Below are 16,239 nucleotides of genomic sequence, written 5' to 3'. Positions count from 1 at the left end.
CATGTGGGCATCTTGCACAGCATTTGTTGACCAGTGTCTGACTGGGAAGTAGGTTCATTTGTTCCTGCTGTATAATAATAATCAAGATAGTTAGTGGGGTGGAAAGAAAGGCAATAGGTTTGGAGTAGATTCTGGAGGGATGGGACTTTTAGTGGATAGTTTGAGTTGATACCATTGATTGCTTATTTCTGTATAATGTTCCTAGTTTTCTGTGGACTTTATGGTCATGGATATGTGAATGTCAAATTTTAGTTTATTGTATATTAGTTGGGTATATACTGGTGTTGTCTTTTGCTATGATGTTAAAGTGAGAGTTGTTTTGAGTATGTTTGGTGGGTTGGAAGATGAGTAGTTTAGTTTTGTTTGGGATGAGTATTAATTGGGCATTTGATAACCAAGTTATAACAGAGGAGAAGGCTTCCTGTGTGACTTTTTACAGTTTAGGTAGGGACTGGGCTGAGCAGATAATGTTTGAGTCATCTGCATATTGTATGTGTGTGCCATGTTTGGTGGCAAAGGCTAGATTATTGGTGAAAATAGAGAACAGTAGGGGTCCAAGGATGGATCCTTGGGGAACCCCTATATAGACAGGTAGTTGGGGAGATATGTCATTTTGCCATACAATGGATTGTTGGCAGTCAGACAGGTAACTCTGAAACCAGATGGTGACTGATTGAGAGAAGGATAGGTCAATGAGGACAGAGATGCGTTGTTTGTGTGGAACCATGTTAAATGCTTTAGATTGGTCTAGGAAAGTAGCAGAGGAGAGATAGCCATTGTTTGTATGCTGAAGGATAGTGTTAGTAAAGGAGAGTAAGGCAGTGGTGGTGCTATGGCTTGGTCAGAAACCATGCTGAGTATTGGAAAGGAGATTGTTAGTAAGGAGGTAGTCTGAGACCTGAGAGTGAATGCATCTCTCTAGTATTTTGGAGAGTGGAGAGAGAATAGCTATGGGGCAGTAATTGGTTAGTTCTGTAGAGGGTCCGCCTTTGTGGAGTGGAATTATATGTGATACTTTCCATAGTGTGGGAACGTAACTTTCTGACAGAGATTGGTTAATCAAGATGGATACTGGGTAGGCCAGAGCATCAGCTGCAATTTGTAGGTATTCACTTGGGAGTTTGTCTGCTGCTAATTTGGTGGGCTTCAGTTTAGTTAAGAGTTTTTTATGTTGGAGGTAGGAACAGGAGAAAAGAGACGACAGTGGGGAGATTACAAGTTGAAGGTGTGTTGAATGAGGTATCAATATTTTTGGAGGAGTGAGGGATGTTAGGAAGAGGGGTACTGACTTTACCTGGGTGGAGGATGGAGTTTATGGAGGACCAGGTTTGTTTGGGGTTGTGTTGGGAGGAGTCTATGGCAGACTAGTAGTATTGGAATTTGTCCTGTTTTATTAGCTTTTTGACTCTATTGCATAGTTCTAGGAATTTCTGTCTAGTTGAGGGGGTTTTGGTTTTGCATCAGTGCTCCCAGGCTTTATCCCTGTTTTTCATTTCTGACTTAGTGGTTTTCTGTAGCCATGGGGACGGTTGTGCTTTGGTTCTAGTAAGTCTTATGGGGACGTGGTAAATAAGGATGCTCAGGAAGGTAGTATTAAAAAATTCAACTGCGTCATCAAGACTGAGATACTTTAGAGGATGCCAGTTACATTCTTTGAGGGATGAGATGAATGTGAGTGGGTTAAAGTTTAGTTTTTTACATATTTGACGGTAGATGACAGATTTAGCTTGGTATAAGTGTTTTTTTTGAGTAGGAATGTTGGGGAGTGATCACTGAGGCTATCTGATAAGCAGCCTGTTATATATGACTGGGGGCTCTTACTGACTAGTATCCAATCCAGGGTAGTGTGCTTGTTGGAGTTTTTATTTATCCTGGTTGGCGACTGGACTAGTTGGGTGAAGCCATGAAGGTTTAGATGATGGGTTGGATGGTTACCAGAACAGGATTGCCAGTCAATATTGAAATCACCTAAAATTATAGTTTCTTGGGGGAGATGGTGGGTATACCAGCTGAGGAGGTTTTCTAGTGGAGGGATGTTTTGGCCAGTTGGGAAGTAGCATCCGATTATGTTGATGGTTTTATTTTGGTTTATTTTGAGGTTGGTATATATTATTTCTTCATTGCCTATTTGTGGAGCTGATGATTTTAAGATCTGGATGTTTAGATGCTGTTTAAATATTATAGCTACACCGCCTCATTTCTTGTTTAGCCAGTCTGCTCTTAGTATGCCATAACTGATAGGGAGGATTTGCTCACTGGTAATAGGAGGATTTAGCCAGGTTTCTGTCAGGATGACTATATCTGGGGAGTACAAGTCTATGGTGGCATGGAGTTCATGGACCTTGTTGGATATACTTCTAATATTTAGGCTTAGTAGAAGTAAGTCACTTGGCTTTCTATTGGCTGTGATTTGGGAGAAGTTGTGGTTTCTAGTCTGATTATGAGGAGTGGAGCTGGAGATGGTAGAGCCAGGGTTGGGGTGGATGTCTCCACTTAGGGCTAGTTTTGAAATGCATGAGGTTATTCGTTTTCTCAGTTTTTGAATGTGTTTGTTTATTAGAGAAACTTTATGATTGTGCTCTGTGGGTAATAGGTATGGTGTGAAGGTTACTATGTTAAGTTGTAGGGATACTTTTTGTTTGAGTAATATAGTTGATAGAATATGTGGGACGTGCATAGGGATGGTTCTTGAGTTGGTGGGAGGGGAGCTGAGTAAGGGTGAGACATGAGTGGTGGTGTGAGTAGTAGTACAGTGGTAGTGGTTGAGAGGGGGAATGATGGAGTTTTGGTAGGATATAAGATATGCAAGGAGAGTGCATGCAGTGAGCATAGGTATGGTATGATTATACATGTTATCTGAGAAGGAGTGATAGTAGTGGGAAGATGGAGGAGGTAGTGTTGGGTTTAGTGCTGTGGTTGGCTGTTGGAAAGATTGGAGGAGTTTGCGTGTGCAATAAAGGTAGGACCACTGGGTGTGGGAGGGAATTGGGGGCAGGGTGGGGAGCGAATTGGGATGAGACCCTGTTAGTTGCTCTTATGAGGGGGCTGGAAACAATCAGGTAACAGAGTAAACTGATAAAAGAACATATGATAGTGAATGTGGACACTCAGGTAGGTACCCTGTATTTCCACAAACTATCAGTTAGCTGTGCCCCAGTTCAGGCAGTTTTAGTAAGTTTTCTGGCAGGGATGAGCATAAGGTGCTTAAAGGGTGGTTGCAGTTTTAAAAAATGGTGCCGGCCATAGGTAATATTTATTAACTTTGGGATTGGCTTAAGGTAATAAACAGGGAAGGGGGAGAACAAGGGTGTGAGCAGGCAGTTCTTTTGTACTGCTGCTAATGAGTCAAAGCAAAGACAAGTTTGTGTTTAAGAAACAATCAGAATTGACAGGATAACCTTGTATCAGTAGGCTAGTGTGGTCTCAATTTAAATTAACAAGCACACATTATTTGATCAGTTATGGATACTATTTGCTAACAGAAGGGAATAAAAGAGAAAATGGAAGATGAGTGTGTATGTGTGTGGTGGTGGTGGGGGGTCTGCTTACAAGCCAAAGCAGAGTGCTCTCCAGGGGATAATGAATATTGGCTCAAACAGGTAGACACATACTCAGAGTTAACTTTAGCTGTTTGTGTTTGCAGACAGTTCAGACCCGGACTATGCTTTTCGCTTTTTTGAACTTATTTTCAGTTTCAGTTTTTTTGCTTGACTTTCTCTGATTTGTGTATCAGACCAACTCAATAGCTGTAAATGCACAAAAAAATAAACTAGGCAAACTGCATGTTTTAAGACTTCCAATTTTTAGTCGAAGTACTGACAGACCCTCTCCTGCATTCATCCTGATGCATCAAAACTGTCATTGTAATCCAGGTGCTGTTAACTGGCCACTCTTGCTTCTCCACTGTCTGCGGTGGAAAAATGTGTTTTACCTTGAAAGCTGGAAAATGTACTGTACTTGTTTAAAAATATATTTCTTATAATGCAGCACAGAACATAATTATGATTTTCTGTTCCTGAATTTGGATTAATGATACTTTTTGCTCTTTCCACTGAGGCACAAATGCTTTTATGTATGACATTTTCTCACTTCTGTTGTATCTATAGCAACACCCTTAACTTGTTACACCCACCCCCTTTAAAAGTACAACACAGTACAGTATTAGCAATGTATCTACATACTGTAGGAGTAGAACCCACATCCTTCTGCATCAAAAGCAAGTATTTAATCTGTTATGCTATTAACAATGCAATCACACTCAGCATAAGCATCACTAAACTTATCTTCCCCTGAAGCTCTCAGCTCCTTGTAAAATCCACTAGACACTCAACTGTATATCTCAACTTTAGAGCACAAGAAATATGAAAAAAGCCAAAATTTATTGGTGGAGGGACAAAAGCCAAAACCAGGGGCACAATTTAAACATTGCTTGTATAATTTTGGAAAGTTGCTAGAATAAAATGTGTTACCACCATCGTTTCACTGCCAAATGTTGAACCCAGGACCATGTGCACTACAGTCAGAGCAATATACCACAATGCCAAATCAGCACTTTCCCAAATGTAAATGGCTATCATTTAATGAATTCAGTTCTCACTTCTCACCATAGCTCTCTACCTCTTAGCACAAAAAGCCTGGACAAAGTCAATAATGGGGGAACGCAGAATTCAGTTCTCACTTCTCACCATATAGCTCGCAATCTCTTAGCACAAAAAACCTGGACAAAGTCAATAATGGGGGAATATAGAACTCATTTCTCACTTTTCACCATAGCTCTCAGCCTCTTAGCACAAAAAATCCTGGACAAAGACAATAATGGGGGAATACAGCCAGAAACATAGAGACATATTTCAAATACTGACCATATAAACTTAGAAAATTGCTAGAATAAAATGTTCTGTGATAACATTTTATTTCTGAAGAATATGAAGTTTGAAATTCAAACGCCTGTCATTATTTAGTGAATTCAGTCCTTCACTGACTTGCCACAGATTTTATGAGGAACGGAACAAAAATATGAGGCATAAATCTGGAGAGTTTGCACAAGGGGTGGTGGGTAGGGACTTTAGGTTCTTGTTACCTGTACCCAAGTTACAAGGTTTGAGTACCTCCTCTAGCCACCAGGTATAGTCACACCACACACACACACACACACACACACACACACACACACACACACACACACACACACACACACACACACACACACACCTCTCTTTTAATAAAATGGCAGCTCCACACCATTTGGCAGCAGCACAAGCTGGAAATACATGCATGTTGAGCCCTGAGCTCACTTCTGACAGGCTGGCAAGCTGTTTCATGGAGCTGTCAGCTCAAAAAGCTGGGAAGTAAAAATTTAAAATAAATTGCCAGGAAATTTGGAAATTAAGGGGTGCCAGTCGGAAATCGTGGCACCCCATTACTTGGACCCCAAAACTCATTAAAAAATGAGTAATTCAGGATGATTGGGAGGTATGTCCAGTACCCTTATTAAAAAAAACACCACCTGGTATCCAAAAACACCTTGTTAATGAATTCAAGCCCATGAAGAAACCACCCTAAACATAGACCCATGACCCTCTATTTGTGAACCACCCCCCTTGCAAACCATATCCCTACCCTTCGCACTAACAAATCTACCATAACCCTTCCAACATATCCGCATCTATCGCCTGTACCTCCATATACCTACCCACCCAATGAGTGTGCACTTGCCGACTACCAACATAAACCCCGCCTCTTGTAGCTAAATGATACCGACAAGGGAAAGGCCATAACCTACTGCAATAAGCCTCCATGCTCGACATGAACTCTACCCCAAGGGAAATTAACACCCCAAAATCCTCTATCCTGAAAAAGGACTAAACAACCTTATTCAGTAAGACAATACCCCATCTGAGGGCAGACTCCAAACTCCCCATAATTAATCCTTAACACCTGTTTCACTAATCTCCCAAGATATATCCTCCTTACCAGTCACCACACACTCACACGCCACACCCACTCATGCCAAAATGTAGAGGTAAAACTGTATCACCACCTGCGAGCACAATCCTTGCAGATCCATCAGTCAAAACACCTTGCAGCAGCATCCATCACCTGGTAAGACCACATCCTTCACACCATCAACTGATATGACCGCTGTGCTGAACCATCTGTGGCTGCATTGTGTAGTCCTCCAAATGGTGAAAGACCCATCATAGCACAGCCATCTGCAAAGAAAAATGAAATGTAAGTCTTATGAAACATCCTTGTCCTCTAAACACACTCAAAACCCCCCTCTAATTTTGTCAGGCTTCTGAACACAAATAAATAAGTTTTGTATGTAACCCTCCCTATCCACCTAAGAAAATGAAAGAGTTAACCGATAACATATCAATTGTGTCATCACCCCACGAATATTTAGTAGTTGTAGTAAGAACCTTTCTGCCAACCATGGTCCCACCACTGATATCATCATGACTGTCCTAAAAACCCACCTACGCTGTGCTGTCATGGCTCAATGATCATTCTCCTACCCATCCAAAAGTAAAGGCTAGAATAAGGAAACAGTCCATGAATCAATTCTCCTGCTATGTGATGTTACAGTAGGCAACCACTCCATGCCTGTAACTAATGCAGTGCCAAAGAGCTTTTTATTTGTTGTATTTTGTATTACTTTATTGCCTTTTTCTATTTTGTATACTGTGATTTGTTTTCTATACACTGTGTTTTACTTGTATTCTGCTTTTAACTGCATATTAAAACTTGGAAAGAGACTACAGCTCTGTCTCTTGTGAGTCAGAGAGAATTTTTTTCTTACCCTCCCACCCGGTTACTGTTGTGTTCTTAAACAACACTGTCCTTCTAGTTGCCTGTCCCTTATGTTAATTTGACCATATATCTCATTTTCTCTCTGCTTTTACTGGCTGGTGTGAGTAAGCACAACATTATCATTTTGTGAAATCACTCCCCTTCAACTATTTAAATTTATTGGCCATCCTACTGTATTCCATAGTACCAGAATACAAAAGTTACCACTCCCTTCATTCTATTTTGCTGATTTAAAAATAGTGACTCTTCACTAAAACTTAACTTTTTAGACAGGTAAAACTTGAGTTACCTACTTTCACATCTAACTCCTCTAGTCCACACTGCAGTGTTTAGGATAAACCATTTTTTTATCTTACATTTTAGCATCTATTGCAAGACCACCAGTTATTGGATAGCCCACAATCTGCCTTTCAGTAGTCATCTTGGGATTAGTGCTTCTGTTTTCTCTTGGTGAAAGAAGGAGTGCAGTTACATTATTTCCTGGAGACTGCTGATCATCAAAAAGCTTAATAACTGCTTTACAGGTGACAGCTTGGAATCTGTGCTTATACTCTGATCCTGGTGAGAGTAAGAGCAGAGTGCATTGTTTCCTGACTCTTTCTGGTTGGAGAGTGAGTGTATGTGCTTAACGTACCTGATTGGTCTGGTCGCTATTCGAGGCATCTACCAGAAAAAGGCTACAAGCCTGCAGACCCTTGCATTATCTGGGACAAGTCTGTGGATCACCAAACAGGCCGTGTCCTGCTTCTCTTCTTGATATTGGTGCTAGCATTTTGCTTCTGGTGAGAGAAGAAACAAAGGAGTATTGTAGCCCAACAGAGTGAAGCTGTGCTGAGACCAGCATTAGTAGTAGCCAGGCAGTATCCATTCATGTGAATCCCTTCTTTTCATCATTCTTGACAAGGAATTATTTATTTTTCAGTAAGTACTGCTTGATTTCTTTCTGACGTCAGAATATCTGCCTAAATACTTCATCCTTAAATTTTCAGGGTCTACGTATTAGTTTCCCCTCAAGTGCTTGGCAGTTGTACAGACTCAGACACCATGAGTGACATTTTTCCTGTAAAAGGACTATATAAAGAAACAGCTCTAATAATTAGTAATAATGACCATCCCTCCTGGCATGTCTAAAGGTCAGTTCCCTATTCTTTCACCTATTAACCTGGTGAACCTGGGCATTCTGAGGTAGTGTAGCAACTGCCTCATGTACACAGACAACCCTCTCATCTTACCTCCAACACTCAGACTTGTGAGAGATGCACTTATAAATCCAAATTGGAAGCCATGCACTCTCAAGCCAAGACCGGAATAGCTGGTCAAGAGGAGAAGGTCAACACCTGCATCACACCACATGCAACACATAGCCCTCCAGAACACCCACCATCACAGCTATCACATAAAAGCACACACCCACCTTCTCTGAGGCTCTCAATAGAAATGTACCCAAACAGCAGAGACCTCCAAGGCAGAAATGCACTCAACCACCACAACACAGCATAAACCACAAGACACATAGCTCACCTACACAGTGTGCCCCTCAACCTATGCCCCTAAGGCAAAACAGCTTGCTCAATACACTAATTATAGTTGACTCGATAGTGAGGCACACTGATGTTCCACTCACTAGGTTGAATAAGGGGAAGGTAACAGTCAGCTGTCTATCAGGTGCCAGAATCCGACACATAACACATGCACTCAGGTCACTCCAAAGCAAGTACAAGTATCACTCTGTCACTGTCCATGTGGGTGTGAATGACCTGAGATGCACCTCTCTGGACTACATGAAAAGAGACATGGAGGAGCTCTTGGATTATGTGGCCCGGGCAGGTATGACTTTAGCCCTGAGCAGCATCCTACCATCACCCAGAATGATACCGCAGTACAAACAGAAAATTATTGACTTCAACAATTGGCTAAATTTCTGGTGTCATTCTAAGGGGATCCAGTATCTGTCTGCTTGGGATGACATGATTGACAGACCTCAATGCTTTGCCAGAGATGGCCTGCATCTATCTCCCCTGGGTTTCTGGATACTGGCTAAGGCTCTTGCCAGCCATATAATGCCTTTTTTAAGTGATGTTCCAAAGACCAAATTACCACTATAATAGCTATAAATAAATGCAATCTGAGGGCCATGCTGCTCAATGCTAGAGGTCTAAATCTCAAGATGAACTTGCTCGCAGCACTCCTCAAAATGGAGAACATCGACATTTGTGCTATAATGGGGACCTGGTTTAATGCAGCAGAAAGCACCCCTGCACTACCAGGCTATAACTCATTCCACACATTTTGGCCCCAGAACATGGACCAAAGCTCCAAAGGCAGTGGTGTCTCCATATTCATAAAGGATATGCACAGCTCCAGACTAGTAGCCCAGCATAACGCATCTGAAATACTTACGGTACAACTAACATTGGTTAAGATGGCAATTCAGGTCATAGCCTGCTATAGGTCCCCAACCATGTCCCAAGACTCTCACTCCATGTTCCTAAGCACCCTGAAAACTATTAGGTCCAACCCAACACTCACATACTAGGTAACTTTATCTACCTCTCCATCAACTGGGGAAACTACTCATGCACTCGAAAAACAATTAATATCCTAAAACCAGGAAATGACATAAACCAACTTCCTGGAGTTTAACAAAGTTGCTTATTGTGATGACACATAAAAGTGCCTTTACTATCACATACTGCAACCTGTTTAAAAACATAATGCAGATAACCAGCTCACATATTAAAAATTTTTTTTAAACTATATAAGAACTATAATGAAAAAAGTGTCACTTCCATTGAACACATAAAACATACTACAATTGACATCTATATTTTTATCTTCATAATTTGTTTTTAAAAATATGTTATTAAAAATATATGTATATGATACATAACCATAACTAAAAGCTAAATCAAAAGTCAGCCTAACATCAAATGTATAAGTTGTTACTGAATGATCACCTTATTCTACATCAGTATGAAATCATCCTGAACTGTGAATGTCTTCAACTAATCAAGATACATATAATAAATACATTTTGCACAAAATAGTTCATCAATGGTACATGGTCAATGGCCATGAAATAAAACCCATGGCCTGGGTTTGTTACCATTCCTAATGGCATAAAGATGTTCATACATCCGATTAAATTACTAGCATTAAATCATAGAGTTAAAATGCTTCGTGAGAAAATTGAATTTAAAACTACTGTTTAATCAACTGTTTAATCAACAACATGAGACAACATGAGACAGATAATGTCACTGCAGTTAGTAGATCTATAATAATTGTGATTTTAACATCACTAGTTGGTGTTACTAGATAACATCACCTATAATGAGAAGATGGCAGAAGTATTGAACAGTAATGCTTACACAAGATCTTCTATGAGTGAAGTGAATGGAAAATGAGGGCCTTGATTGATGGAATGTCATCCATCACATATCCCTGTTCTAAACTTATTACAAACATACTGGATAGGTATGTGATAGAGAACATCAGTGCTATTCCTTATAATTGTGAGAACAACTTCCTAACCATAGATGTAAGAGACTTAATGGTTTAGATGAACTATTTTGTGCAAAATGTATTTATTATATGTATCTGGATTAGTTGGATTGCACTGATATAATTGTTCACGATATCAGAATTTCATACTGATGTAGAATAAGGTGATCATTCGTTATGGTTATGTATCATATACATATATTTTTAATAACATATTTTTAAAAACAAATTATGAAGATAAAAATTCACCTGTGAAACTACTCATGCACCAATAAACTGGCCCAATGCTTCCTGGAATTCATCAGTTCCAATGCCTTGGACAAGCTCATTCTTAACTCCACTAGAGGAAGCGACATCCCTGACCTAGTTATTACTAACATGGGCAACTGTTGCTCTACACCAATAGTCAATTCTTCCCTGGTTAGATCCAACCACAAACTAATCACCATGGAAATCCACATCTCACCCATACCCCCCGCAAAGGTAACTGCCATGAAAAACTTCTCCAAAGCTGACTTTGGGATCCTAAAAACAGAGGTGGCTAACTTCACAGCACCCATGTCAATGGAAAATAGATGCAGGACTGCTGAATCATACACCAATGCACTGTACGAACACATAAATAAATGCACGGAACTAGCCATACCCAACAGAACCAAGACAATCTCCTCCAAAAAAAAGGAAACCAATCTGGTGGTCCCCTGCCATTAATAAACTCTACAATAGAATGAAGAAACTGTTGCAGAAAAAGGTAAAGTCCCAAGACTGGAGAAACTCCCTTATTAGCCTCAACAAAAAGTTGAGATCCCTCATCAAAACCTCTAAAGCCAGCTATGAAGGCAGAATTCTGGCAGACACAAAAATAACCACAAAGCCTTCTATAGTTATATCAAGAATCTCCAAGGCAATACCCAGGTTTGCTCTGAGATATTGCACAATGGTACTTCCTATACTGAGCCAACAGATATTGCCAACATACTGGCTGACAGATTCAGTGCCAGCTTTACCCCCCCAAAGGATCAATCACAATACCAGAAGAATTCCAGGCACCCAGTATTACTGCAGCACAGGTTAAAGCTGCATTGTCCAAGGCTAAGAATACAGCTTCCATGTGACCCGACAATATCCCTGGATGTGTTCTACATGAACTACAAAGTGAACTGGCACCACATCTGTGTGCCCTGTTCAATCACAGCCTCACCTCAGGCTTTGTCCCTACCAAAAGGTGCACTGCTACAGTCATCCCTCTCCATAAAAGGGGAGCGACTACAGACCCAGGGAATTATTGCCCTATAAGCCTGATGAGTCTGATATGTAAGGCTATGGAGCGCATCATTATGGACCTAATTAACAAGAATATAGTGAATCTCCAAACTCTAGATCCCACTCAATTTGGTTTTGTGAAATGTAGATCATGCCTGCATCAACCTGGTTGACTTCTTTGAATCAGTCTCCAGAGCTGTGGATGAGGGCAAGACAGTTCTTACAGCCTACCTCTATCTGGCCAAGGCCTTTGGCACCATTCCCCACTCAGGAATCATTGATAATCTCACCAAACTAGGCATCATCCCCTATATCACTAGGTGGGTTGCAAATTGGCTCACAGATAGAACCCACAATGTGAAAGTAGCAGACTCCAAGTCAGACTGCCGACCAGTCACAAGTGGAGCCCCACAGGGATCGGTCCTGGGTCCTTTTCTGTTTGACATCTACTTTTCAGAAGTCTGGATGACTGCAAGCTGGGAGCCATTATTAAATCCACAAGTACTGTATCAAAACCATGGCCTTAAGCTTAATGCAAAAAAATGCGTCGTCGTCCGCTTTGGGAAAAACTCAGTTTCCACTAATTACCACATTGATGGGAGACCATTGAACACTGAAGGAGTTATAAGAGATCTGGATCACAAGTTGACAGCAACATCTCCTTCAACCACCACATTGCCACTGTGGTCAGAAGGTCCTTCTATGTGGCACATCTAATTACCAAGTGCTTTGTGTCCAGGAAGAAAGAGGTCATCATCTCTCTCTACTCTTCCCTCATTATGCCAATCATCGAGTATAATGCCCATTTGGCATGTACCTCACTAGACACATGCAACAGCTGGAAGGGCCACAAAAGTACCTCACAAAGAGGATCCTAGGCCTTAAACACGTAATACATGGAGAGACTCAAAAAACTACAGCTATTCTCTGTCTCATATCATCTATTAAAAGGTGATCTCTGCTTGACTTACAAAGTCATGCCTGACTCAGCACTGTTAGAAATGCTATATCTAAAGAAATCCCAATCCCTCCGCACCACATGTTCCATAGACCCCAACCTCATTACCACAATTAACAGAACATGCTGGAGGGACAGGTTCATAACTCAGAAACTGCCCGTGCTCTGGAATAGACTTCTCATACATGTCAAGCAGAGCACCTCACTGGCCCTCTTCAGTAGAAATCTTGATGAGTGGATGGGAAATAGAAAGTTCACCACAAGGATTACTGCAGTGGCTCCACTTGATAGAGGCTCTGGGAACTAACGTCGGGTGAAACAATGCCAGGGCACTTCTATGGGCTAGGCTTGTAAAGGCTGCAGGGCCATTAGCCTAGTATGCACCTATGAACCTATGAACCTATGAATAAAGAAAACTGCATGACGTAACTCTTACTGCTGAGCACTGCATGTTGGGGATAATTAGGGCCAAAAGAAAATACAAAATCACTTCAAGATGCCAGACCCTGTGTGTGTTCAGACTTAGAAATTACCTATAAAATATTAAAAACCTGCAAATAACCCATAATTATGTAAAATGTAGGAGCCAGCACTCTGGAAAGCAAAGCCAAAGATGACACCAACACCTACAGGACTGAAAAATACCATATCCTTAGAAACCCCGTCTACCCATAGGAAAACTGTATGTACACCGGTTACACAATATGTAAACCACCCAGACATTAGCTGTACTGTAACCAGCTGCCACTTTTTTTTTTTTTTTTTTTTTAAATACATCTCTGTCTCACCCAGCTTCTCTTGTGAGAAGAAACCCCACACCGTGTGTTAGTCAAATTAAACACTTTAATCATATGCTAACCCCTCCTGGCTGATGAATAGTGACCCCATTTAATTATCACCCCTAGTAACTTAACAAACCAATGGAATGACAGGCTTGCTCAAGTATGTCTCTTAAGCTCTGATATCTGTCAGTTTCTGACTTCTGCCCTCAATGATTAGTCAGAACCTCAATACAAAGATGACTTGAAAAGGATAAAAACCCTGCATATACTTCAAAATCTAAATCATCTTTTTCCCTTTTTTTTTTTTTTTTTTTAATAATGACAATCTTTTACACATTAATTGCAATGTGTATATTTAAAATGCTGGAAGGGAAATCATACACGCTGAACTAACATATCCTTATGGCAGGACTAGCAAAACATCCGATCCCTAACCTGCACCGTGGCAACAGCACCTCCACAATTGAACATTTATCTGAATTACTAGATATAAAAAAAAAACACAAACACACACACACACACACACACACACACACACACACACACACACACACACACACACACACACACACACACACACACACACACACACACACACACACACACACACACACACACACACTATATTTCAGATGCCCATGTCAAAGGCTACAAATCTGCTTGAGAAGGCCAGTCATGCCTCCAGCTGTTTTTTTTTTTTTTTTTGCTTTCACAACTTTACAACTTATGCCAAGACTAACAGCGATCACCCTCCAAGAATCACAGTTGTGTAAGGCATCCCCAACCACTATTAATAATAGACAAGTGAGAGCTCTGTTCCCCTTAATGCTGACATCCATCCTACAAATGCCTCCCCAAAGAGTTAGTGTATTAATGCTATGGCATACTGGCATACCTCTCAACCTCCTACAGCAAGAAATCTGGACGAAGCCATCAGTAGTGAGGTAAAAAGTCCTTAAGGGTCTAAATTCTGAAACTCAAATGATTTTCTATTTCCTGACCTTCACCGTCCATGATTTGCCAGAATAAAACACAATTTTATGAGAAATGGACAAAACATGATGTAAAAATCAGGACATTCTGTGGAAATCTCTCAGACCTCCCCCTTTCCTGCCATTGCTGTTTAACCCACATGTGCAGACCTTCCAGATGCTTGTCTCACACCCCCACCTGCGAAGACAAACATTTGGTGAACAGCACATTGCCTTAAAGAAATCAGAGCACTCTGCACAAATCTCCACATCTGCCAGGCATGAAAAAAAGCCTCATGAACAATGAAGATCTGCCCTGTATTCCACAAATTTTTTTCCCATTCATTCCTACCCCCACCCCCCCCCCCAAGCTGCACCCACAGACCATACCCATCTGGCAGAACAAAAAGCAAACAAAAAAAAAAAAAACAAATGGGCCAGCTGGCCCGACCGTGACACCCAAACCCGCAGCTCCACGTGCCAAAAGAATGAAGCAGGCCACCCCATGCAACACTGAACCAGACTGATTCCACAGCTCTCAACACTACAGTGCAAGAAATCTGGACAAAGCCCAAACAACAGAGGGACAACTCCCCAAAAACCAGGATGGATCCCAAACATTGTTCCTATAAATGTAACGTCACCAGAATAGTTAGCATGTGCCCTATGTAGGCTGTCCGAAACTCTCCAAAGCACTATCTGCTTGGCTCCCCAGTAATATTTCGGAAAACCACAAAGTTTATGAGGAATAGACTAACCTTATGACAATGCGGACAATAGACCTCACACAATCCACGATTATTGGTCAATGTGCATGGGTAGCAGCTAAATGTTATTTTTCTCAAGCCGAAGCCCGCAGAAAAAAAAATCACCCTCCCAATTTCATCAACAGAGTACTACCCCTCCCGTTGCTCATGGGTGCCTCATGGTCCGCAAAAGCACCTGCACAGATACAGAAAGCAGAGGTCATCCAGGAAAACAACAACTTACAACCCTGACCAGTTTGCCTATCATGAAAACAACCACAGAACTTTTAAGGGACACACACACACACACACACACACACACACACACACACACACACACACACACACACACACACACACACACACACACACAAAACACATGCCCCATATGTCTTGATGTCTCTGTGTTCCATGTCGTGATAATTCATAGATAATTACAGTCACTCCTTAATGTCAGACATTTGAATTTCACACTGCACATCATTCATTAAATACATGGTAGGTCAAAAGCTATTATTCTAGCAACTTTCTAGCTTAGTAGGAGGAATAATGAAAATCAGTCCAGGATTTTGGCTTTGTGTTGATGTTTTCCAAAACAAGTTTGAGACTTATGCTTAACATTCCATGTCAAGCACCCTTGTCAGACACAAACTGGAGCAGACTTTGTGAAATGTTGGAGATCATCATTGTAGGAGAAACAACCCCTTGTTGCATCAACTTATATTATACACACACACACACACACACACACACACACACATATACATATATATATATATATATATATATATATATATATATATATATATATATATATATATATATATATATATATATATATATATGGATCTACCTTACAAGCTCGACACTTCACAAGATTGACATTTAGAATGACAAGACCACAAGAACGAAACCGCAAAAACACGAAAGTTCACATGCCCGACAAACCACAATCCCGACAGTTAACAAAACAAAAAGTTTGCTGTTCCACACAACACACACACAACACAAGCACACCAACAACCAAAAAACCTACACTACATCTTACACACAACTATCTATGCACTAACCTTAACCCAAACCCTAACCCTAAGGTCCGTCACAATCGTACACTTACCTTACCCGCACCCTAACCCTAAATCCCTCACTATCACATACTTACCGAGTCGTGCTCACATGTTTCCCATGTCGGTGTTTTCGCT

This window comes from Protopterus annectens, chromosome 17.part0, assembly GCF_019279795.1.
Source record: "Protopterus annectens isolate FY-2018-M chromosome 17.part0, PAN1.0, whole genome shotgun sequence".
Classification (NCBI taxonomy): domain Eukaryota; kingdom Metazoa; phylum Chordata; order Ceratodontiformes; family Protopteridae; genus Protopterus; species Protopterus annectens.
This window is presented reverse-complemented; position numbering follows the sequence as displayed.